At 41.2% G+C, this 27,834-nt stretch overlaps 1 protein-coding gene across 1 annotated transcript in view; it reads right to left on the bottom strand.

Moving 5' to 3' along the window:
• Positions 1–27,834, bottom strand: part of WWC2 (WW and C2 domain containing 2) — a 127,526-nt gene that overhangs the window by 75,185 nt on the left and 24,507 nt on the right. The window lies entirely within an intron of this gene.

The following is a 27,834-nucleotide window of genomic DNA, read 5'->3' as shown; positions in this document are numbered from 1 at the left end:
AATACAGAAAGCTCAGTGATGGAATGCATATCAAAACTGTCGCCAATCCCCAAAATAATGCGTTCACAAGCAACACTAAATGGTATTAACAAAGTGAAGATTTGTTTTTAGCAAAGAGCTGACAATATGAAGATGCTGCTCCAGATTCTCAGCCTTTTAAGCTCAATCTTCATGTATGGGATATGTAACAAGTAGAGTCACCAGTCACATGATGTCTGCATGGAGTTTGTATGTTCTTCCCCTTGGGTACACAAGTTTTCATGTCGTGTTTTGGTATAATGAGAAAGTTTAGATGTGATATAGGGGTCCTCCATAGTTTACTGCAGGACTAACATATTGAAGCTCTTCTCAGGGCAATTGTTAGAATAAAGCTGGTTGCACATGTCTGTGTGCTATCCGCCTGCCATGAATGAACGGCATGGGTGGCACACAGGACAGGTAGATGCACTGGCCGTGCTTCCATAGCCCCTTTCATTAATAGCAGCCACAGAAGCAGTGCTGCAAATTCGGACAAGAATAGGACCTGTTCCATATTTTGCGGCCCGAACTGTTGGCCAGCACACATGACCATGTCATTCACAGTCATGTGTAAGGGCTCATAGAAATGAGATCAGAGTGCTATCTGGAAAATAAAATATCATAACCCCAGAATATCCCTTTAAATATTCTAAACATATCCACAATGCACTTTTCTACTGTTTGTACACAATGCCTAGGGATGTGGTGCCATTCTCTATACGACCCACTTCTGTGTTGCAGGAAATATCTAGTTCTTTAGTAAGCAGTCTATATCAATTCTTTCACCTTGTTTCATGTAAGTCTTTTTAGTATAAGCCGAATTTTTCAGCCCAGTTTTTGTGCTTATACTCAAGTCAGCAAATATATATATATATATATATATATATATATATATATATATATATATATATATATATATATATATATAAAAAAAATTTATTTTATTTTATTTTTTTGGGGGGGGGGGCTCTATGACTAGCCACAATATCAATGTACAGAATCTCTCATAAAATAGTGCAAATAGAAATAAAAAAAAAAAAAAAAAAAAAAAAAAGATTTAAAAAAATAAATAAAACAAAAAGTTCTAAAAACAACTCCTTTCCCTAGAATACATACAAAGCTAGAAAATGACTGTGAAACACATACACATTAGGTATCCCTGTGTCTGAAAGTGCCCGGTCTACTGAATATAGGGTATCTGCAGTACTCCTGTTCCGTTGGGAAAGGGTTAATAGGAGCACTGCAGATACCCTATATTCAGCCAGGCTGAATTCCAAGTGGGGGAAGAAAAAACCCAGTCCTCAAGCTCAGGGAAGGGGCAGACAGACAACCAAAACACCCCCTCCCCTTTCCCAGCACCCAGCATCTACTGCACCCAAAATCTCCAACCATTTTAATTTTTGAAATTTTCCAGTAGTAGATATTCATTCTTGCTACATGACTTTTTGGGGAATCTGGAAACCAAAAATATTTCAGAAAAAAAAAAAAAAAAAGAGCACACAGACACACTAGGTAATGTAAACCGGTGTTCTCTAATACTGTCAACTATTCTGTTTGGTCTATATAACCTCATTTCACATATTTTCTTATACTGCACTGTATTATCAGACTGCTCCATCCAGTGTAAGCCCACTGACAAGGCGAGAATAGGAACCATGACAAAATGCTAACAGATCTGTGTGAAAGCTGACCGGTCTGACATAAATCCTTTATGGCTTTCTCACTCTTTACAAACCCCTCATATATCTTCCTGCTACAGGTATTGAACTAGTTGCTATGAAACATTCCATAAGGTCTACTGTATCATATCACCATGACATTACTTCTGCATAACTGGAATAGTGATAATATTTGCTGCTGACATTTTCAGTTATGACTATTGCACAATCTGGTTCACATAGTCAAATGAATCAATTAGCTTGGTGTGCATGAGCACCAATATCCTTCCATGAGTACACAGGAATCACCAGTCATGCACAGTGGTAGAACCAACTGCAAGTTTTCTTTTAAGTAGTAGCCAGTAGAGATGAGCGAACAGTAAAATGTTCGAGGTTCGATATTCGTTTCGAGTAGCCCCTCAATATTCCACTACTCGAATCGAATATCGAACCCTATTATAGTCTATGGGGGGAAAATGCTCGTTTCAGGGGTAGGCAACATTCGATCAAATTATACTTACCAAGTCCACGAGTGAGGGTTGGGCTGGATCCTCCGTGCAGTGTCTTCCGGCTCTTCATTCACTCTGCCAGGCATCGGGCCTGGGCAGAGCTGACTGCGCATGCCCACACTACAAGCAGGCATGTGAAGTCGGCTCTGCCCAGGCCCGATGCCTGGCAGAGTGAATTCAGAGCCGGAAGACGCCGCGGGGAAGCTGCACGGAGAAGACTTCTAAAAGTAGGAGAAGAACCAGCATTGATTGGCCGACTGTATAGCATTCGGCCAATCAATGCTGGTTCTGCATCAAACTTTTACATTCAAATAGCGAGGGGTACTCGATCGAGTACGAGTATTTCGAATTTCGTAGTATTCGATCGAATACCTACTCGATCGAATACTACTCGCTCATCTCTAGTAGCCAGATGTTGAAGGTCCCTATTTATCATGACACTTTATTAAAATGTAAGGTTGTTATTTGTTACATCGTGTGTGAGATATAGAGATATCGCTATCTATCTATCTATCCATCCATCCATCGAAAAAGAAAAAAAATGGCATATATCTATATGAGACATTAAGTAGACACAGTAACCGCTTTGGGTTTTAAAGGGGCTCTATCAGCAAAATCCTGCAAATAGAGCCCCACATATGCGTGCATAGCCTTTAAAAAGGCTATTCAGGCACCGTAAATGTTAAATTAAACTACCCCCCCGTTTTAAAATAATAACTTAAAAAAGAAAGTTCTCTACTTACGGAACGTGCACCCTGGGCGGGCATTCAGGGTGTGTCTTCATCTTCTTCCCCGCCTCTTCTTCATCTGACGTCTTCCGGTCCCGCCCTCCTCCGGCGCTTGCTCGCGGACACTGATAAAAAAAAAATAGCCCGGGCGCATGCGCAGTAGTAGTAGAGGCCGCGTGCTACTGCGCATGCGCCCGGGCTATTTTTTTTTATCAGTGTCCGCGAGCAAGCGCCGGAGGAGGATGGGACCCGAAGACGTCAGAGGAAGAAGAGGCGGGGAAGAAGACGGCGCACCCTTAATGCCCGCCCAGGGTGCACGTTCCGTAAGTAGAGAACATTCTTTTTTAAGTTATTAATTTAAAACGGGGGGGGGGTAGTTTAATTTAACTTTTACAGTGCCTGAATAGCCTTTTTAAAGGCTATGCACGCATATGTGGGGCTCTATTAGCATGATTTTGCTGATAGAGCCCCTTTAACAACTAAGGGGGCAATTTCCACTGAGATGTAGAGTGCAACTAATCAGAACTGTGTAAGATGGAATGGAATATAGAAAACTGAATTTGCCTCCATTACTTTTCTAGGGTATCTTGAGGTCTGCCATACTGTGATGTCACAGCGTACACAGTGATCATTTTGTCTGTACATTATCCCTGCACTGTGACATCACTCTGTGCATTATCCCTGCTCTGTGACATCACTAAGCTACCCCTGTGTGAGAAGGAGGCAAAAATTGCACACTGTTCAAGTTCTAAACTTGCTGCTTAAGGTAGACATGGTATAGCATGGCCCCCATGGTTACTTGTTACTCCCGTTTGTATCCTAGTGTATTGACATGTACCAGTTTAGTGCACTTTAATGGGCAGTTACTTATATGCCATTACTTTGTATATAAATGATTACTTTTACGTGGTTTCTGTATATGGTGATTAGGCCTCATCTCTCCTTAGGCATTTTGGGGAAACTGAACCTTTGAACAGGATGGGCATTGTACTGCGGCTGAAGTTTTATGACACACACCTTTATATGGAGCCGTAGGTCATAGAAGACATAGGGTCTGTACAGTGGAGCAGCCACTCTATATACGGGAGTTCATGCAAGTCACTTCAGCAATTTGTGTCAATTTGACTCCTTGCCATCCTCCATTATGTAGCCTGTCAGGGTCTGGGGTTGCTAGGTGGGGTGGCATAGACACACAAGTCCAGTTTCTTTAGTCCAAAACAAAGGTAGTTTTATTTTCACTCAAAAATATAGTGCAGCAACAAAAAGACAATACAAAACATATATACCTGCCCGGCTAGGCTCTAACTAAACATAGAATAGGTTACCTCACCTAAAATAACAGAAATCCAAAAGCCAGTAGAATCATTCAGGACACCGCTCCAAAAATATGACCTTTCTGTCAGCTCTCCAGCCAAGGTCTGCCCCACAGTCTGCTGCTGGAGCTGACTTCTTAAGCTCCCATGATGACCAGATTCTCTGCAGCTGAATCGCTGCCGGAACATCCCCAAAGTGTGGACTGGAGGGGGGTGGAATGACAGGTCCCACTGTCAACCTACCTGCCATTCCTAAAAATCCGGCCCAGTAACCAGATCTCTGAAATAACCCTCAGCAGACAATAGTCATTTGCTGAGAAACGTTCTTTCTAGAGTTTTCTCATCTCACCCACCTGAATAGTCTGAGTCTCCATTATTTTGCCGGTCATCAGCCTACAAGCCGCTGCATCATCGGCGAGCGGTCTATCCAAACCACTATTACTGTGCAATGCTCTGAGAGACTATAGTACTGATCTATGCTGCTCTTGTACTGATGTATATCTAAACATGCTGAATTAAACAATCGGTTCTGTTGAGACAAGTGTATGCAAGTGAGATCTGTGGATGCAAAGATTGACCACTAATTTTATCGCTACCGGAGCCGATTTGGGAATGACTTGGGTGCCCATACGAAAGCAAGTTGTTCAACCAATGGTTAGGTTTCCCAACTATGCCATTCAAAAGCCAATTTGACTCTGCCCAACTGGCACAGCCCCTACCAGTATCTAGAGGTTCATTATTCTATTGAGCTTTCTCCGACTATTAGGTACCACGTATTGCAGCTGCCACAAAACACACACATACTGATCATACAGACATTATTGCAAATTTCAAGAAAGCTTTCATAAATGGTTACAGCATATACAAGAAAAAATAAACCCACATATTTAAGACATGACACAAAGCACTCCAACCTGTTTGATTTGGACTTCAATGAAAACAAAACAGATTTACACAGTACAATTACTTTATGGATTCTATACCAAAAATCTGCATACAATAAATGGGTTTTTCAGGTTTGCCAATTTTAGGACTAGCGGTGAATGTTACAAATCCTTTGTAACTGAATGGAAGACTAGATCTGAATCAGCATGTAAAACACATGTCGATCTATGATGTGGCTGCTATGCGTCTCCAAACTTTTGGCATACATCTGCACTGTTTGAACATAACCTAAGTGTAACAGGTACAAAATCCTCGGTTACATGAATAATTCAGGTAGGGTGTTACATTAGCAAGCCATTAAGGTGCATATCATAAAACTAATTTCAGGAAGTACCTTTACTCAGGCAATGAAATGGCTGGAATTTCTGGCACACACTCAAGGTACAGAGGTCATTATACAACTTTCAGACTGACCTACGGACCTTTTATAGGAAAGACTGAAGTAGAGTTATGAATGCAAAGAAATCCTCCATTAGTCCAGGCAGAGTCCTAGTGTAAATAACCCATGAGGTTACTTCTGATATACTTGCTTACACTTCCAGAAACTCCTGAAAACGGAGATAACCTCCCGGCCTTCCAGAGGAGTGGGCAGGTCTCCCAAGCCTGGCATCATGCTCCCACATCTGCTGGTGTCTCTATCATATGTGACATGGGCAAGTTACATGCTGGCCACTTCCCTGAAAAGGGATGTGGTCAGAAAAAGTGTAATATGTCCCAAAAGTGGATGTGTTACACAAACCCATGGAGTGGAGTGGCTTCTCAAATGGAGCAATGGCTGTTGCTAAAATTTCCGTACCATGTTAGGTACCGTTCTCCCAGAGCAGCCTTCACAAACGTTGCCAAGTATGAATATACCTACTGCAAATGCCCAGTTTGTCAGAACTTCTTGGCCCCATTTGCGCACTCATTTAAGTTCACAATTAAAGGGGCTCTATCAGCAAAATCATGCTGATAGAGCCCCACATATGCGTGCATAGCCTTTAAAAAGCTAGGGGGAAATAGAAGCGACATGCCTTATCTTCCTGCAGATTTCGCGGCCAAGTCTGCTGCGGCGTCCACAGCTCGAGTCATGCTCCCGATTAGGCCCATTAGGCCCAAAGTCACATGGCGGAAAAGGTTTTATTAATAGTAATATATTCTGTAGGCTCACCTAACAACCACTTTACTTCTTGTCTATGTAAGTACCATTTTGTTCTCATAGCTGCACATACAGCGGCGCTTACAGGAAGTTCTCTGCTTTAGGATATTTAGTGCCCCATATTTATTTAGATTACCCCCCAAATCTGTCATACGTATCAAGTGAGAATAGCACAAGAAATCCCATAGCTTGACTAGGAAGGCAAATAAAGTACGTTCTGTTGTAACCAAGAACAAAAGGGGACAGAAAATGATGTAAGAGGTTTGATAAATACCTCCCAACTTCGATGATTTTTTTTTATTTATTTTTTTTTATAGTTGCTTCCCTGGATCCTTATACCCCCTGACACTTCCAAAACTACATCTGTCAACTGTAAACTATACCCAGAATAGTAGGTGAATACACATAAACCACTTGGTTTTTTTTGTTTTCAGTATTAAAACCTCCTATAATACCAAGGTTAAATCTAAGAAAATAATTCTCTATTACCACTACAAAACCTCACCTGAGAAAAAGATTGCAAAGAGTGTGGGAATTTTCATAAATTCTCATATACTAATACTGTAAGGTAAAACTGCTAAGGCCCTCTGTGAACCCGGCCTTAAAGTACCCATTCTAGTTACTGCCGAACATATTTCAAGACACTTTGATGTATAAGAACTATTTCAAATATTTCGTAATACTTTTTTTTTTCCTAAACTCAAACAAAGATTATATTAAAAGGGAATAAGTTGTCTATTGGTATAGGTCCTGCTATTACAGCTCAGTTCCCATTGATTTGAGTAGGATCCAAGTTGCAATTGTGTAAAAGGGACACTGCATAGCTTATAGAGGAGGCAGTTTTTAGAGATGAGCGAGTAGTATTCGATCGAGTAGGTATTTGATCAAATACTACGGTATTCGAAATATTCGTACTTGATCGAATACTACTCGCTATTCGCAGTAAATATTTGATTCAGAATCAGCGCTGATTGGCCGAATGCTATACAGTGTATAGAATTCAGCAAATCAACGCTGGTTCTGCAGCAGGCTCGTCCTTGCTAGTCGGGAGAGCTTTGGCAGCTTGCGGTTATGCAGGAGTTGACTTTTTCTCATAGGAATGCTTTGACCAGCGTTGATTGGCCGAATGCTATACAGTGTACAGCATTCGACCAATCAACGCTGGTTCTGCAGCAGGCTCGTCTATGAGGAGGCGGAGTCTAAGATCAGACCACAATGGAGACTGCACACGGACCCGTTATAGTCTATGGGGTCCGTGCACTTTAATTGCACAGCGCTCCTTCTAAACACTCTCCTCCTGCTACTCGTGGACTTGGTGACTCTCCTTTAGTCGAATAGTGGTTTCCCCTGAAATGAGCATTTTTTCTCATAGACTATAATGGGATTCAATATTCGATCGAGTAGTCGAATATTGAGGCTCTTCTCGAAACGAATATCAAATCTCGAATATTTCAAAGTTCACTCATCTCTAGCAGTTTTGCCATGTTCAGAATGACTGATCAGTGCACGGCCAGGTGTCAGCCCACCATTGATCTCAACTATCCTAAGAATAGGTTGTTAATTTCTAGTCTTGCATAAAACCCTTTAAGCAAAAAATATCCATTTTATTGCATGCAAATATGGCATATCATCAAAACTAAAAAATAAAGAACTCTAAGGATTCCCAAATTATACAATTAAGGGAGTGTCGGAATGGATTCGTCTCATTCGATTAAGGGTCAAATCACATGGAGGAATTTGCCACAGATTTCACCCCCAAATCCGGAGCAGATTCCTCCAGAATCCACCTCCCATTGTTTTCAATGAGAGAAAGAAATGGCAGCAGGACGCAGAAAAAAAAACAAGCATCCTGCTCGATCACGAGACTCCCTCCTGATCAGGCCCATTCATTCGGGCCTAAACAGGAGCGGAATACCACGATGGAGTGCTAATACACTGCCTCGGCATCCCGTTGCGGCTAGACCACGGAGAAAATGCTGGCGGTGGAAAAACAGGAATTCCCTCTTCATTTTCTGCCATGTGAACAGACCCTTAGAGTATCTCTTTAAATATTTGTCTTTTATGTTTTCAATTTCTCTTTCAGATGTAATAAAATTTATATACTTTGCTAAATAAAGCATTCTGTTGAACCTAAATATTTTGCAAAGAAGACCTAAAATACATTTTTCATCATCCAAAGCTAATCCATTGTATGAAAAGAAAAAGACTATTGTGTGGTATGCTTACAGTCATCATAACAGTCCAGCTCCTCTATGTACTGATAAACAGGAGTTCAATAAATGACATTATATTCTGTGGTTGGGGCCAGGGACAGCGGTCACAGGGAAGTTCACTTCCACTCGCTATCTCACTCCTGCGTAGATAAAGCACAGTTCAGGTAATAAGAGTTTATTAGAGAACCACATTGAATGAAATTCCTTGAAAAATAACGCAAAGGAGAATCGTCACCAACTTCGACAGAAAAAGAAAACTGTTCTGTTATGTGTTTTTATAACTTCTGACCAGGTGGACAGAACAACAAGTAGAATAGCAGAGGTTTATATCCTACTAATATAAATGTGAAAGTTTGTGTGTTTGGATGTTTGTTCCACTATCACAGCCAAACGCCTGAACGGATTTTGCTAGATTTTCCACATACCTAGAAATTTAGCTGGAAGGAAAGATAGGTCGCTTCACGAGACGCGCACTCCCCGGACAGCCCCGCCGCGAAAGGCGAAACGACACTCCGGCTCCGCTGCAAGACCTGAGCCGACGTAATCACAGCTCTTTCAGCGACGCTCCGATTGGTGCGTGGCAGGCTCTAGGCAGCCCGGTGGAGAAGCGGCGCGCCCCGATACATCCCAGGCAGTCTGTGGACGGGCCTGGCTCCGCTGTGCGACCCGGCCAACATGGCGGATACTGGCGGCTCCGAAGCGCCGCAGCCGTCCCGCCTGCTCTGCGGTGCGCAAACACTATAGACACGGCGGCAGGAGAGCCCACCATCGGGCCGTAGGCAAGGTATGTAGAGCCATGGGGAGCCCGGGGAGACTGTAGAGTGCGGATACGGCGGGCCGACCATGCTTGGGCCCGCGGGCAAGGCATGTAGGACCCTGAGTAGCGCGTGGGAGGATGGGGCGCCGGACACACTTTTGGGGGTACAATGGGGGGGGGGGCCCGGGCACGCGAACCAGGGAAAAAACTGGAGAAGGGTTGCAGTGGGAGCAGAGGTGCCGCCGCGGTAGCAGAAAGGGACCCCAGGCGGGGGGCCCGCAGAACGGTACATGGGGCCCCGTAACATGGCAGATCCTCTGCAGGTGCGGGAGCTGCAGCGAGAGAGAGAAAGCACCAGCCCAGGGGTGATACGGGTCTGCCTTTGCGCATCATCTCCACCACCGACACACTAACTCTATGCGCTTTGGCCGAAGTTGCGGGTACATGCTAGTAAATACATAAATGACACATTACACTGAATCTTCCCCACAATAATATATATCTGTGTGCTCAGCTTCTCCTGCTCTATAAACTGAGGCCTACACATTAGATGTTGGTTACTTTTACATGGGTGCACTGCCATGTGCCCGCAGGGGAATGGCTTTTAACAACAAGGCAGCCTGAAACAAGGAGTTTCTCACTGTTGTCTTTGGTTCCACAGAGCAATGTGCTGTAGTCCTGACTATGTAAAATGTAAAACTTTTTACACATTGGTGGCTGTAATTGGGATCTACGGTATTCATTAATATAGGTTTGTGTTAATGGCAATAGTTCTTTAAAGGGGTTGTCCAGTTACACACCAATATTAAGACAGAAATATTACTTTTCGTATCACTTCCTCAAGGTTTTGTAGGTCTCTGCTTCTCATCATCTATGGTTTACTTTCAGTGGATAAAAATCAGTCCCTCAATTAACCATGGATGGATTTTATCCACTGAAAGCATTTTTTAATCCAGTTTTATGTGAAAAATATTTCAAAGCATTTTTGATAGATTCGTAAAAATCCTGCAGTTATGACTCTGGCCACTAAGACAAATAATATGCTGGATCTTACTTTTTAGTATATTTCTTATTGCAGCCATCTCGCTTATCAGCACACTGATGATCCCAGCTATTATGTATCCTATCCTACTAATATTATAACCGTGAAAGTTTGTGTGTTTGGATATTTGTTCCTCAATCACGCAAAAAAGGCTGAAAGGATTTGCCTGCAATTTGGCGCATACATAGATTGCAACCTCGATTAAAACATAGGCTACTTATTATCCCGGTAAATGACCTCACTTCCCGACCACTATGAATGAATTTATGTTCAGACTACACTAAAGGACCCTTGATGACGTTATTGCAGGTCCTTGAGCCGTTCTCAGATAGGATCACGCTATTGTGTGGGTGGAGCTATATAGGATGAAACCAGACAGTGTGGAAGCTGCAGAAAACGGTGTCTCATGGAAGGTCAGGAAAGTGGCGAACATGCAGCCTGTGTGTGGGCAAGAGGAATATATCAGGTGTACAGTTTGTGTGAGTATGACGGGGGAATGTGGTGGTCAGCCTCTGAAGGGGGCGGAGAACTGTGGCAAATTTCAGCAACATCCTTTCAGACGTTTCTAACACAGAAGCTGCTCCAACACTGCCATAAGAAAGCCCCTGTAAGCCAAATTGCCAGATGTAGCAGAGCTTAGGCAAAGCTGCAGCACAGCTAAGTATGCTCTCCATATGCAGAGATGTGCATCTCCAACAACAACACGCGGACAGAGTCACAGGCAGATACTAGTATGAAGATAAAACACATAATCCACAAGTCAAAATAAGGAATTTCAGAGCTCATCTACTTTCCCATTTATCTGTGCAATGTCTACTGTAGGGGTCCCAGAGTATACCTTGAAAATGAGTCCATACAAGCTGCTGCTGATGATGATGATGATGATGATGATAATAATAATAATAATTACATATTCAGCAGAACTTTACAAATCAGAAGTTAATAATGTCTTTTCCAGACTAGTGTGCCTAGGAAGTCACAAAGTATTTTATGCTTGGTGGCAAGAGTTGTATTTGCAAAATTTTTAGGATTTTTAAAATAGATAATAAACATGAAAAATTAACACCAACATCACCAACAATTCTTCAAAAATATATTTAATATAATAATATTTAAACAAATAGGTAGTTTCCTTTTAAGGACTAAGAAAACAATTCTTAGTCTCCGCTGTGTTTTCTAAACACTTGATACTTTGGAGCTGTAATCCTCCGCAGGTTAGCCTTGTGCCCCATAACCTTTGTGATCACAGACTCTCACTTTCTGGCCCATTGTAGTAGAGCTCTGCTTGACTAGACACAGACTGGAAAATGGCTGACATAGGTTTTACTCAGCACAACAGCTGAAATATTGATGAGCCATTCTAGACACCAGCCCTGGAACGTACCTTAATATTTTATGGTCAGCTGTATTAATTGCAGGATGGACAGGATACATTACATTGCAAGACCCCCATGGAAGACAAGGGAATGACATGATCAGTTCCTTGTAGTAGCCCAGCATATAACTACACCTTAGAGAAATTATTCATTTTCCTTTCTGCCTGCTCAATAATTCAGTAACTTTCGGGTCCCTTGTAATATTAAAGAATGTTAATGGTGTCTTGTGACATGTACATTTTAGCCTTCAGTAATATCACATGATGTGGAGGATTTGGCATAAATTATAACTGTGTGACAATAATAAGAATTAATGATAGTTAGTAATGCGTATTTATTGCAGTGTGAGCAATGACACTGAAGGTCAATTAAAAGGTATAATAATAAGTGGCTGTATAGGAGAGTAACTTTTACATATGCATATTTTACAGCCATCTCCTGCCCTTTAATAAGTGAAGGTTTTACTGCCCTACACGTCTTGAGTCTTATCACTCAGGAATCCTGGATGTGCTCTATCTCCTTCATTCCTCACATACCATTCATTAGTCCAGAGGCCTTCTTACTCAACACAAGCAAACATAACCTGCCAAACAATGTCCGCAGACTCCGTCCTGGTAAGAACGCTCCTAATAATATATTATTATTAATATTACATTAAAGCAACGTCTCAAGTTTGTTCCCATCAGTTACCATTACAGGCTTGTGTTCATCCTTAATACAAATTATAGGATGGCTTCCTGCTAGGCCAGTGCTTTTTGAAGTTACAATGAAAAAAAACACATCGTTTCACTGGGCACATTACTTCAGGTAGAGCACCAGGCCAATAGTGTGCAGAGGTTGTACATAGAGAAGTGCAAAAGGCACTGCCTCCAGCACCACCAAAAGGAGCAAAAGTAATTTGCACCACCTCTGGTTCAGACAGTACCTTACACATTGACTTGGCATACAATATACACAGCACAATAATAAACCATCAGCAAACCTTACAATACACGCAACCACTTCATTGATACAACACAAACATAGGCACGCACGCAATGGTAGGCCGGCCAAATTGTTGTGAGTCCTATACTTAAGGCTTTAACAGTGGCTTCTACCCCTCACACACACATCGAATTAGCCAGAAATGGTTTATCTAGGCGACTACAAGATTCTTACTCTTTTACATCCTAGTGCTGATCCAAAAGAACCTGAGGGCACTGTACTGAATTGGACTATTGGATGCTGGGACCATGAAGACAGAGGCCATGGAGTATCCATGTAAAGCACTACACATTCCATAGAGAGTGACTTACCAGAGAACAAAAAATTGTAACTACAAGCAAAGATGTTATGCTAGTTTCACAACTGCATTTGGGTTTCCTTTCGTGAGGTCCGCTTGGGGAAACCTATTCCGCTTAAAAAAGCAGCTACATAGACTATCCGGATATCTGACCGTTTCCATCCGAAAAAGGTGAAAAAATGCTAGCACGACTTTTCACAGTGTTTTTTAAGCAGATATGGAGACAGAAACCCCAGGTGGAGACAAAGTGCAGATGTGAACCTAGCCTAAGGGCTCATTCACATCTCGCCCGGTCTCCGTTCTGCAGGTTTCCGTTTCCTGCATAAAACAGAGGCAGGATACGGAAACCTGCAGGACTCTCTCACCCATTCATGTGAATGGGTTTGAAAGCTGTCCGGCCGTGAGCGGCGGTGAGCATTTTATGCTCTAAGGCCGCAAAACCATTTTTTTTAAATCCGGACACAGAGTCAGACATGCAGTACTCTGTGTCCAGATTTAAAAAAAAAAAAAAACTGTTTTGCGGCTGGGAGTATACAAACGCTCACCGCCGCTCACGGCCAGACCCGATCTGTGGTTTCCGTCTTCTTGCATGCAGAAGACGGAAACCACAGAATGGAGACCTGAAGTGTGAACCTAGCGTCAGCCAGTCAGGACTGCATGCCTTCTCTCTTTTCTTGGTACCAGATGATAGGGAACAACAGGGAATTTGGATTACATATTGTAGTACCTAACAAACAAATGCTCCTTTGAGTAACAGAAGCATATTATGGAATTGCTAGCACAATATATATATATATGTAACTATCACCCTAATTAGGCCCAGTTCACACCTGTGTTTGGGAAATCTGCTTGGGGAACCCTTGAATGGAAACCTATACACATTAAAAAGCGGTTAACTGGGAACCCTCGGACCCCATACACTATAATGGGGTCCATGTGGTTTCTGCGCGGTGTCCACATGGAACATGCGGAGAGAAAAGTGCTGCGTGCTAATGTGAACGGGGCCTTAGGCTATATCCACATCTGCTTATTTTAAGTCCATTGTTCTTATCAATGTCAAGTATTAGACCAAGTTCACATCAGTCCGCTGTCCTTATCGGTCACAGAATCAGAAAAATTGACTGAAAAACAATAAGGGTTTCTTCTGGGTGCTCCAGGCATACTGACAGGGAATGAAGATTGTGAGCCCTATATGGGACAGTGACTGACAAGGTTTATAAAGTGCTGTGGAATATGTTGGCGCTATGCAAGGAAGCAAAGATACAATCACTGATGGAGAGAGCACATTCTGTCCGCATACACCCTCACTTAAAAAAACACAAAAACAAAAAACAAGATGGAAGCTTTAGACAGCAGACATAGGCGTGTGTGCAGTGTTTTATCTTCCTTTTTTAAGCTTGCATCCTGTTTCTACATTACAGTGAATGAGGACGGATGCAGACAGCATGTGCACAGTCAGCATCTGTTATTATATTGGCTTTTCAGTCCACTGTTAGGATCCTATGACAGATCAGAACAACGGACTGTTGTGAACTCAGACTAATAGTCAAAAAAAAAAAAAAAAAACAACAAGATAAATGTGATAACCTGTAATAGTCAATTAAGCATTAACAATTAGAGCAAATACCAAGTCTCCTACTGATCCCTTGATCCGATTAATCTCATCCTTAGCCTTACACCACCTTTACTCATTACCATGAACTTAGAGGCAAGGGTCTGTAAAGAACCATGATTAGGAAGATTATTGTAGTCCAAGTGTCACAGGACCAGCCCTACAACAGATGCATCTACTAATTATACACAATATTTACTTCAATGAGGTGGCCACTTAATAGCCGCCTTTGATTAGAATAGGATAGAAGATCTAACTAAAAACAACATTAATAATTGCAACGGCTTGGAAAGAAAGGTCAAAGGGCACGCATTTATTAACACTAAATACCAGGTACTGCTGCGGTAAATCAGTTTAACTAGAAGCCAATTACAGAACCATAGAATTTCCAATATATTATAGTTAAAGGCTGTTTTATTGTACTAGAATGTTACAGAAACATGATATTAAATTGCATTAAAAAATAGTATAATATTAAACTAGATTTGAAGAATAAAAGTTATCTATAGAAAAAAAAAAAAGGTATAAAAAATATTTTTCTGACAATATTGGTAATGGTAGCAGTTTTAGCTTCGCATCTATAATTTTTAAGTTGCATTGTGGCAGTATAACAGTCTGTATATAAGCAAAAAATCCTACAAAATGAATTAAAAAAAAAATGAAATACCATGAAATTATATATAATAAAAAAAAAAAAAGAAAAAAAGAAAAAAAAAAAGGTTGTCCCTGTATTTCTGTATTTGTGTGTGTTTCTTCTCACAAACATGGACATTTAGGGCTCACAATCTCAATTCCGTATCAATAACAGTTTTGACAACATCTGTAACATGCTGTGGAATACAATGATGCTGTATAAGGCTAGGTTCACACAGACCTTATAGATTATAATGGGGTCGTCGGGTTTCTGACATTTTTATACTGAAACCAGAGGACAGATTCCTTCATGCATAACTTTTCCCTGCTGAACACCAATGGATCCTGAGGGACCCCGCTGACCATAACGGGGTCCACCAGGTTTCCATTCTTTTTAACTAATATCACCATGAAAAAAGTCGAGCTTGCAGGAGTTTTAGATGGACACTCAGAGACTCCGATGCAAATGGGAATCTAACCTTTTCTATAATAATAAATACTTCCTACTATTGCACATGTAGTTTGCTGTAATTTCCTTGCCCAGTAGCAAATGTGCCCTCTGTTGTGACCCTATGGCTGGGGCACTCCCAAATACGAACCATGTCACAATGTTTAAGACTATTCCTCATTGGTCTGATACAATCAGCCATTCATTAGGCCTGATAGAAACTAAAGTCTACTAATTGTTACTAAGCGGTTTCTACATCTTACAATAATAAACCGGCAGATTTCATGTCCTGTACTTCAAAAGCCATGCATAAACTGGCAGGGCAGTGTATAAAACACTTGGAGGCTAAATGACTCCATGCAGATTTAGGACAGTACATAAACTGCACAGAGAATGACTTCCAGAGCTCAGGGATCAATGAATGCCTTGGCTTAATCATTCTTTCTAATGCGCAGTAAAAATAAACTAGCCACAGTATTTATTTATGTTGTTATAAGATGCCCAAGGCACGCGGAGGAAGGAGCTTTGACGCTACTTAAGACTATGCTGAGCACCAATATATTATACGCATGTATATAATATATGCAATGTCACCTAAAAAGGGCCACTGCTAGGTGATATGCAGTCTTATTTATATATGTTTTATACTGTTTTACACTGATTTTTGTACTTTTCCCAGCTAAGGGTTGTCTGGGTAGTTGAAACTATGTTTATTCATCTGGCGGATTCTTGATGACGGATCGGTTCCTGGCCTGTTCTGGTTCCAACCGCTGGGTCACATGATTAGAACCAGACCCAGACCCCCTCCCTCCTCTCCTGATCTCACATACCTGTGCTATGGGGGCTGCTTTTACTATAGTCAGCCAGCCATCCGTTGCAGACCTACCTCTATTTCCAGAGGTATCATCGGTTAAAAACACCAATCGCAACCGGAAGCAGCTCTATATCAATATCCCAAACCCAACTGCTCTGCTCCTCCACTGATAATATCTCTGGAACTAACACAGGTAGAACTGCAACCAGAAGCAAGTTTCTACATTTTGTAATGCCCCAGATATAAGTGTTTGAAGTTCCCTGCAATACATACAAGCCTTTACATTGTACACAGCAAGGAGCAGGACACAACTCTCAATGGCACCAACAAAGAAATGAAGGATTTCACAGAAAGGAGCCAAAATTTGTCAAAGTATATTACAAAATGTATTAAATGACACGAATGCTTCCAGGAAATAAAAAAAAGTTTTTAGAAAGTTTTGTTACGCTTTTAAAACTCATTTTTAAAAACACAAAAGTTTTGCCATAAAGTCAGCCCATGTGTAAGCTCCTGGAACGTTCCAGAATCCAACAAACATCTGAAAGTTCAGGCTGGGGTCATGAATTCAATAACAAATAAATAATTCCTACTTCACGGGGCTCTGCATCAGCTTTCCAGTCACTGCCCCACTGTAGGACTGTAAAACCTAGAGCCTTTAGGAAGACATGCATAAATGATGAATAGCGTGACAGTGCACACATTAGGACTCCTGAAAACATGTCATATTAATTCCATCTTTCATGTCCACACCATGTACCTTGGAAGAAAATAATGATAACTCATAATTGAGGTGGGCCTGTCTCCATCTTCAGATCCCTAAAAAGTCTGCAAGACATTATTTCTACGTGCCTGTATTTCCACTGACGCAGAGATAGTATACAGTCTAATATAGTGAAAACTGCACTGTGCCACAACATACCATTTTACTCTTCGGGACTTTAATATTAAAGGGATCCTATCATACAAACCCTTATTTTTCTGACTACCACATCGGAATAGCCTTAAGAAAGGCTATTCTTCTCCTACCTTTCGTTGTCTTCTCTGCGCCACCGTTCCGTAGGAATCCTGGCTCTTGTCAGTATGCATATAAGTTATTTCACAGCACTGGGGGCGGGCCCAATGCTGCGAGAGAACTCTCTCCAGCGCCGCCTCCATCTTCGTCAGCAGTGCTGTTTGAGCACTGGGGCCTGCGCCCAGTGCTGCGAGAGAACTCATTTGCATACCGACAAGAACTAGGACTCATACGGAACACCGGCGTGGAGAAGACAACGAAAGGTAGGAGAAGACTAACTACTGACATCCTCACCGATCACCTGATTAAAGGGACCATAATGCTGTAGAAACAATCACAGCGCCATACACTGTGTAGCGGCCATGAGAGATGCTGCATAGGTTATGAAAAAGTAGGCGAAAGATGGAACAGAGTACAACTATAAAATAGAAACCAATAAGAGCAGACTAAATGAAACATGTGGTCTTTCTCTGCTATCAGTCTTCTATTATCTATGTTTTATTTTAGTATAGACAAGTTTATCCCAAGCATGGTTAAATTCACTTACTGTAGATTTCAAAACCACATCTGATGGATGTTTGTTCCAACACTCAACTACCCTTTAAGTGAAATAATATTTCCCGGCATTGCTACCGATCTCCCCCACCAGACTAACTTCACATGTCCTTTGCACTTGTATTTAGATTTTTACAAAAAACTCTCCTGAACCTTACATATACTTTTAAGCCCTTCCTCACATCATCCGTGCTATTATGATGGATTTTGGGTCTTTAAAGATGGTGGCCGCTCTGCTGCAGGTACTGCTAAGGGTCCCTCCCTCCCCCTAAATATATATATATATATATATATATATATATACACACACACACATACATATACCACCCTGTACCTCCATCATTGTAGGCCGGCTCCCACACGGTGAGATTGCGGGAGATGAACTGTTCATAGGGAAACCTGGAGCCTTATACAGGCTCCCTATAGGAATATTACTATAGAGGCTGGTCTATGACCTGCCTCAATATTAACGTAGCAGATCTCTCATAAAATGCAATATCATTTAAAATAGTAAAAACATATAAATAAAAAAAGTTTAAAAAAAATTTCAAAGTTCAAATCACCCCCTTTTCCTAGAATACATATAAAATAAAATAAAACTACTGTTGAAACACATGCATGTTAGTTATCCCTAAGTCCAAAATTGCTGGTCTCCAAACCTATAAAAAATATTTAAAGTTTTGGATTTGAGTTAAAATGTAAATAAAACAGTATAAAATTGATATTCACAGAATTGTAGTGAAACACAGAATACAGGTGACATTGTCATTTTGGCTGCCGAGCGAACCCCTTAAAAGCGAAGCCAAAAAGAATTTTTTTTTCCCCAGCTTTCCAGTACATTGTTTGGAATAATAAATGGTACCACTATGAAGAACAATTTGTCCTGCAATTTCTTAGGGTTTGGAAAGAGGGGAGTCAAAAACGAATTTAAAGGTTTTGACCATGCCCCTCTTTCTCCTCTTTCTTAAAGTCTATACAGACTAAGTTTATGACGGGTCTAAAACATAAAACCCACTTATGCACCCGTACCACTTTATTGGTATTATTTTTTATGTGGGGGTCTCCGCAGTTTTGTAAAAGTGGTCTCACTGGCTATACAGTCGCGCATCCCACTTGCCTTCTGTGCTGCCTGACTAAATTGTTGATTCATTTTGAAGCAGTCTGATATCTGATTGTTCTCTTCTGAAGTCCTAGCTAACACAGACCTGTCAATACGATAGTTAGCTAGAAGGTTCCCTCTCCCCATGTACATTACCTAATATTCGGAAGCATGGAATTGCAATTTCCATTTATCCCAAGAAGCTAAATCTAATCTTTCCAATAACCTATTCCAATCTCACCTACAAAAATATTTAAAAAAAAACAAAAAAAAAACAAAAAACATAAGACATAGGCAGACCCTTGAAGAACATCACCCTTCTCAGAATACACCCCACCAACAACCTTGATAGCTATTCTTCGTCCAAATGTAAATCCATAGAACTATCCAATAATTAAGTCCAATGTTCAAAAAGTTTTTATCCATCAGATCTTCACATGGCACTCCATCAAAGGCTTTGATGTAATCCAAGTAGGAGATATTTACGATGCCACCTTTGTCCAACACTTTTAAGACACCGGCAAAGAAAGAAGATGAATGTGCATGATGGGCCCACACTAAAGCCATACTGTTTCAAATCCAACACATTGCTGAGGTGCAATGGCCATAAACAGTAATAGTCTGGGACTGACTCACTGAGGACTATGGGAGAGTGTTATATGCATGGTCTATGAAGGGAGGGGGAAGTAAATAAGCTGTGATATCATCTATTAACAGTAGAGGATGCAATGATGGGTTATTATGAGTATTATCTATAGAGGTGTGAATGTATATTGTAAAGCTATGCGTTTGGCCTGATGTATATGAGGTGACTGCTGAAATGAAAACCCCTACAGAACTGGCAAGTATCTATGTAGTAAGCTTAGTGGCAAGAGTGAAAATTGTAGGACATTGAACTATTATTAGTAAAGATGGCGACATGGAAAAATTAAAACTAAAATCAAAAATTGTTAAATAAGTTTAACAAAAAAGAAAAAAAAATGACATTCCTTTTAGCTTCAGATACTGCTGTAAGTTCTATAACTTTCTTAAGGTACTTTAAGAAACTTGAAGAACTATATTAGAAGACAATTAGTCAAACCAGTCTCTCTGATGGCAGATGTCGGGAGGGGGGTGGGAGAAGGATAAGGCATGTCTGATATTTTGTTCTTAGAGGAGATAAGCCAATGCCAGAGTAGACTGGTGGCGACTTATTCCCCCTCCCTACTGCAGACATATGCACACTCAGCCAAGCATGCATTTATTTGGGGGGGAAAGCTGTCAGCTGAACACGTACTTGTCCAACAGCTACGAAGCTGTATGGGCACCTTAAAAATTAGGCTTGTGCATTGTGAAGGGCAATTATTTGCTGTTTCTTAGACAGCGCCAACATGTTCCACAGCACGATACCTCATTCATGGCAAGTAGACAGAGTGTGGCATTAAATATGTTACATACTGTAGGCACACTGTTAAACCACACATAAGCATGGACAGGGCTTCAGTTACAGTTCACGACTTAGACCAGTCCACTGCCTCCAAGAATATCTCATTATACATCTTGGAGGACATCTTAGACAGCACCTGCATCCATGATGCCAGATAATTTGCCATCGTGGGTGAAATTTAGAAAGACAAAAATCCCTACTTACAGGTTTCAAGACAAGCAACATTTCAAAGACCAAGAAGCCTTGACTCTGAAAGCAATTAAACCAGCTACGGTAGGTAAGCAATTTCTAAACCAAAGCCACAGCTTGTATATTTGCCTTCTTCTACAAGATTTATTTTGCATTAGGATGAAAGGTTTAGGTCACTTTGTTGGCTGCATGTCCAATAGGCCTGTGTGTAAAATTGCTGGGTGTATTATGTGTAAGGTGACAGGGGATTAATCACACATTACTGGTTTGCATTTCTAGACTGTAAGCGTACAATCTTCCAGTAATCAGATTTAGCAAATAGTTTCCTTTCAAAGCAGCAAAATGTGACTTAAAGAATTTTGTTTTCTTTTATGCTCCAGTGAGCAACTGCAATTAGAATCTTCATAAAGCTGCGGTGTGGCTCCGAAAGACCAGCAGATTGTAAGCCCTCATGCCACCTCCAGGGGAAAGACACCCAACCTCGACCGACACTATCCCACTAATGAGTACAGGGATGACACCAGCACTGACATCTAAGATTATCAGAAGCTCATAAGGATAGAATGCATAAGAGTGGAAAAACATAGTATATATTTTTAATTTAAAATTTTATAATTTTTTATTTTCCATACACACACACACACACACACACACACACACACTATTTTATATACACTGTGGGAAAAATACGGTAGCTTGGTAGCAGCAATGGTGCGGACCCAAGCAGTCAGTGACAGAGACACGATGTCTGATGCGAGCAGGTTTATTTGGGAAAAACAGCAAAAAAAAAAAATTAACCTTCACGTCAGGCACAGAATAAGCAAAAATAAAATATACGCTTAACAGCAGGCAAAACAGCAAACAAAACCCTGCTTGTCCGAGCTCTAACTAAACATTAAAAAAAAACAAAACCTAACTATACGTGTGGCTAACTACCAACCACATGAACATAAAGTAGCACAGTACAGTCTCAGCCGACTCTCACTGTTCGGACAGACCCAGGCATTTCCTCTCACTCCCAGGATCTGCCCTGAAGTGCAGGCTCTGCAGCTTTTTCTGGCCCAGTAAGTGTCCATTCACACTGAGAAATTTGGCACCGATTCTGGCTGCAAAACTATAACAAAGAAGCAGAAGCCCACTCCAATCCTGCCAGGCTACCAGGTCCTTCCAGACCTTGCATACTACCTCTCAATAGGCCCAATGTGTCCAGGCAGAATCTAAATTGACAAAAATTAAAGCGGTATTCCCATCTCAAGGACCATATTCAGACTCGTAGTTTAAAGGGGTTTTCCCATAAACATATATAAATTTATAGATAATCAATAGTAAATAAACATCTCTGGAAAATATATATATATATATAAATAAATTAAACATTTTGAAGAGTATTAAACATTTTCTGTCACCTCTAAGATGGTCAGAGAAAATCTAAAAAAAAAAATTTATTTAGTCATTTCCAAAAATGATTAAACTTTTAATTATCTGCAAGTTTAGATCAGAAAGATGAATGACTCAGTTCCTGCTCTCAGCTATCTACCGTATATACTCGAGTATAAGACAAATTTTTCAGCACAGTTTTTGTGCTGAAAAAGCCCCCCTCGGCTTATACTTGAGTCAAGCAAAAAATAATGCCTATCGTATGTCTATGACCAGCCGTAATAGTAATGTATAGAATCTCCCATAAAATAGTGGAGAACAAAAGAAGCTTTGAAAAAAAATCTAATAAAAAAAATCTAATAAATAAAAGTTCTAAATCCCTCCTTTCCCTAGAATACATATAAAAGTAGAAAATGACTGTGAAACACATACACATTAGGTAAGGGGCAGACAGACAACCAAAGCACCCCCTCCCGTTCCCCAGCACCCAGCAACTACTGCACCCAAAAACTCCGACCATTTTAATTTTTTAATTTTGGTATATTCCCTTCCCTCCCTCTTTCTCTCTATAATGCACCACTTCTCTGGAATGCTCTATCCCAGACAATCAGATTAACTTCCAATTTCTACAGCTTGAAGTGCAAACTAAAGACATCTTTTGAGACAGGCCTGTCATAATTCCTAATGTAAACCCTTCAGTTCCGTAATTAGAATACCTAAAATGTACCCTTCTCTGTTCCAGCTCCCACATTACCCCACATGATATGATGCCGTTTCAGACTAACTGTATATGTCCAGGCACCATCCACGTGTAAAGGACACGACTGGTGACGGCTCATACAGTTTTATGTTTGTGTAATGACAGTAACCTCGATTACAAAATTGTCTGACCACTGTATAAGCAATGCTACCTCCGATGCCGCCCCTGCTACCTCTTGTGTCACCTCCTCTACCTCATAGATTGTAAGCTCCTGCGATCAGGGCCCTCAGTCCCACTGTGTGAATTTGAACCCTACAAATTGTACAGTGCTGAAGAATATCTTGGCGCTATATAAATAAAAATTATTATTAATTATTATTATTATGCTTTCAGTTGCTGAGCCCTGATAAGAGGCAGAAAAGTTCCTTGATCAGCGCCTCGGTTATTTCTGAATGTGAATCCAAAGGTAACTGCAGTTTACAACAAGTACAACAGTCTGCCGCGGCATTTTACAGTAACTGCAATGTGGATGGGATTCTTGCTAATCCCATGCCTACTTTTCAGTAAAAAGCCGGCGGCTTCCCTGTAGATATAATTGTAACAGAAAGTCTGTGGAGGAAAACTCTGCAAACTTTCCGTTTAAAGCGTTGCGGGAAGAACACGTACCATTGACGTATTTGGCCTAACAGTGCCTGTTAATTGCCCTTGACAAAGAACTGTGTTTTGGCCCGAAACGCGTCGTGACATTCTATTGTGATTTTCTCTCAAAAAGCTTGTTGTAAGTAACCTTCTGGACTGTGTGGCACCGCCAATACCAGTGAGCGCGGGTCCCCTGTATACAGACCTTGGGTCCTCATCTTGTCCACTGTATCCTCCCATTCCATCAGGGTGTAAATGTTGTACCGTTGCCACTCCCACCTGGAATACTGACTCCTTCACAATCTTTCCAGGTGAGAAGCCATCTGGTCATTTTGTATGGTCAATACCATTTCACTACTATAATACTACACTTAGTGCGCTCGGTGTCTTCTCTCTCCTTTTCTCAATATGGTAGATTGTGATAATTGTGAACATTCAGAGTTGGGGCAGGATGAAAAGTTCCACAGAGGACACATGCTGTTCCATTGAGACATATATATTGTCTTTACCTAAATAGTGAGAAGATGAGCAGTCGCACATTCAGTCGTCTCCTGCACCTCCAGACACTTATTACCGGCATCTGAATGACGGAGTCTTCTGATCTCAGCAGTTATGGGATTATTTGAAGACATGTATGAACTTTGCACATAGAATTTCGTGTAGTCTGGAAATTTTACAGTATCCTAAAGGTCTACTGTCAAAAATATATGGCTATTGGGATATATTGTAATATATTATTTTATAATTCAGGTTTAAATTTGTGTTTGCACAAACGTCCTGGCAGTGAAAAGGTTAAAGAAATGGTTAGCTGTTCTGTAGAAATCTCCTGGATATTACAAATATCATGAGCTTCCACGTTTTGACTCAAAAAGGAAACTTTTCTCATGATAAGCCATTTAGCATGTCTGAAGTCTAAGATTTCCAATGTGATCCTGGCATCTACATTCAACCTCTATATAGGGAAGTCTTGAGATGGAGGTTTAGCGGTTGGTCAAACACTTATTATATTCTCAGCGCTTCAGAGAAGGTTTCTGTTATATCTTAAGACACCATCACAATGAATATACCAGTTTTACATGACACAGTACAAAGAATTTCGTTTTCAGGCACTTTCCCTGCTCGGTCAAGCTTACAGTCCATTTTTTGCGCTTAGACACAGGCAGACAAGGTGACTACTCCAAGGTCAGAAGTAGCTCACACAGGGATTTGCACCACGCTCGCCAGAAAATCTCTTAATGTCATAATTATATAGTCATCCATACCGCCGGGCGTCTTTTCCTTTGAGACGGTATTATGAGAAAACACCAGAGTATTCACAGGATTTGAAAATGGATGTAAAAGTAGCGACAGAAGGCAAATCCAATCGCCATTAGAAATGATGCATATGGAACACCAAGAATATCCCAAAAACGCTAGGATAGATTTGAAGGATTTACAAAAATTTGACCAAAAGCAGTGAATGCAATGAAATAAGAAGCAAATGAAATCCCCCATAGTTACTTCTTCAGTCCCCTGCCACTACAATGATCCCCGGAGGGTTACTTTCAGCAGCCATTGTGTGCAGCATTCAATTGATGTCTTGAGAGGTAATGTCTGCATATAGACTCTTAAAGAAGACCTTTCACCACTTGCAGAGCATTGCACCTCCAGTGCCGTTGGAATATTTTGTCTATCCTAGATATGGTAATTAGGCTCTCTACTGTCATGTGGGTGGTCCTGGACTGGAGCACACAGACTGAGACTGCCCATCTGCCACTAGAGAGCCTGATCAGCAAGTCTGGTGCCAAAACTAAGGATTTCATGGGAATGGTAAGGGCTAGAGAAACAATCCCAACTGAGCTGGAATCGGTGGACGAAATTTATTAAAGGAAGTAAAGAGTTGGTTGAGGTGTTGAAAGCTCCTCTTTTAGGTTTTCCTTGTTAATCCCATTCCCTTCTATTGGTCATATTCTTGCAAATACCAGACAACTCTTTAAAGGGAACCTCCCCACCTGATTTGGGAGGGGTTTATATGATTTGTGGTCACTAATCCACCAGCATGTTATTATAACTTGCTAATATCCAAACCAAAACTTTTAGCAAACCAAAAAAGGTAGAATATAAAACTTACTAGAGAGTAGTCCATCTCTTTGGCCTCAGGTGCAATCTGTCACTCATATGGGGACAATGTACTGTATATGAAAGGCTTGTCTGCCATTTTTTAATAACAGAATAAAATTAATAATAATAGCACTGAGGGGACATTTTTATTTCTGCCAACTCATTCTAAAAAGACACGGAGCGCCGGTGAAGAGCAGCGGCGGTAAACATTACACGCACAACGGCTGCCGGTCTGAGAAAACAAGATTCAATGGATCTTCAGAGGAGGGGGGAACAAAGTCAGAAAAAATGAGAACATGTATTGTAATCCTTTCAATTTTACATCGTACACTGAAACCTGATGATCTGTCACTTTCAATTCTTCCCTCTAGTAAAGACACAGCTCAGTGGTTTTTCCACTACAATCTATTGGCTTCCACAATATCCCATAAATAATGAAACAAGAAATGATGTGACCGACGCACAGCTCTAGCAAGCTTATGTATAGAGCCAAGTGCAACGAAAGTCTCTACCGTGTATTTACTCATCAAGGTGGGAAATCACTTTCCAGCTACTAAAACACACACACACTTGTGAAGGATACACAGCGAAACAACTTTAATCCGACATTGGATAATCCAGTAATGCAGATTATTCAGGCACTTCAGCACGACCAATATTATAATCATGGTATATACAAGATCGCAAGAAGATCCAGCAGTTACGAGACTTCTCGTTCTATTTGTTGAAGCAGTTTTGGTCCTGGAGCATCATCCCATTGATGTTTATAGGGCTTCTCACCAGTTGTACCATGGTAATACTGAATTCTCACCAATGGAGGACATTGACACCACTCAAACTAATAAAATTTACATTCTGATCATACAAGGTTAAAACAAGCACAAAAATCAATACAAGGGGCAAATGTGTGCATAGCGTGCCAATTTTTTTTTCAGCCCACACTCACTCCTATTTAGATAGGTTAAAAACAGTCCAGTGAAAACAGTGCAGCATGCCATTTCCATAGCTCACCATATTTTATTCACGGCTAAATTTATTTATAGATCCCGAACCTTGCCCGTATCCCCTTTCACCTTCCCTTTGTGCCCCCACACAGTAATATTGCCTTCCTTGTAACAGGAGTCTATTGCCGCCCCTTGTGGTATACTGCCGCCCCTTTCAGCCACACACAATATACTAATTGGGATCTTTCAGGGCTGTCTCTTTCCTGCTACTACATCCTGAAGCATCTGAAAAGGAGATGAAACAGAAGGAGATTAGGGCGCTATGGGAAGAAGGGGGCAGGAAAGAAGTGCCAGCAAGGCATTATACCAGTTGTGCCTGTGCCAAACAGTTCTCATTGTAAAAACAGGGCTAGGGCTCCATGCACATGACAGTGTGCTATACACTATTTAACAGGTAGCACACTGACCTTTTACTTTATATGACCCTGTGCACACAATTGTGTATTTTCATGGGTCTGTAAGCCGAACAGTTACTATACCTGTCCATTTGAGGCCCTGGATCTGTGGAGGCAGTAACAGTACACAGACAGGGCCGCCATCAGGAATTTTGGGGCCTCATACAGCCTAAGTGTCTGCCCCCCCGTTTTAAAACTACTTTAATTTGCGACATACCCATTCTGTATTACATTTCCCTTTATTTAGCAGCATTACTAGGCTTAATCAGATTCTATTTGCAGGTACAATCTGCTCCGTGTGACAGCGCCTATAGAGAGCCAACACAATTTATAAGAGCCCTCCTTATAAATCCTCAGGGCTTATTCACATTGCGTTTTTGGCCTCCCTTGCCGGGATACGTTGGTAACCAGTCAGAATCAGCTGTCAACTTATCCCTGCACGAAGAACTGGCCATTAAAAAAAAGGGGGGCCTGCAGTTCTCCGTGCAGGGATAAGTGGGTAGCTGATTGTGACTGGTTACCAACGTATCCCGGCAAGGGAGGCCAAAAACGCAATGTGAACACTCCTTTATATTGAAAGTCCCACCCCCAAACAGGCTGCTATGCTAGTAACATAGCAGCCTACATCATTATTAATACAAAGCACACAGACCTTTGGAGCTATTGTGTGCTTTGTAGTTCTCCAGCTAAAAACTTATATATTATATATTATTGCCTCAGACGTTCCCTCTCGACAGTGCCGCACAGTTCCCCCCCTCCACCTTCTAACATCTTTCCACTGCCCCCTGTACCCATACCTCCCAACTTTTGAAGTATCAAAAGAGGGACAAAATGTGCGGCGCGCTTTGCGCG

This window comes from Leptodactylus fuscus, chromosome 1, assembly GCF_031893055.1.
Source record: "Leptodactylus fuscus isolate aLepFus1 chromosome 1, aLepFus1.hap2, whole genome shotgun sequence".
In the NCBI taxonomy this organism is placed as follows: Eukaryota; Metazoa; Chordata; class Amphibia; order Anura; family Leptodactylidae; genus Leptodactylus; species Leptodactylus fuscus.
This window is presented reverse-complemented; position numbering and strand designations above follow the sequence as displayed.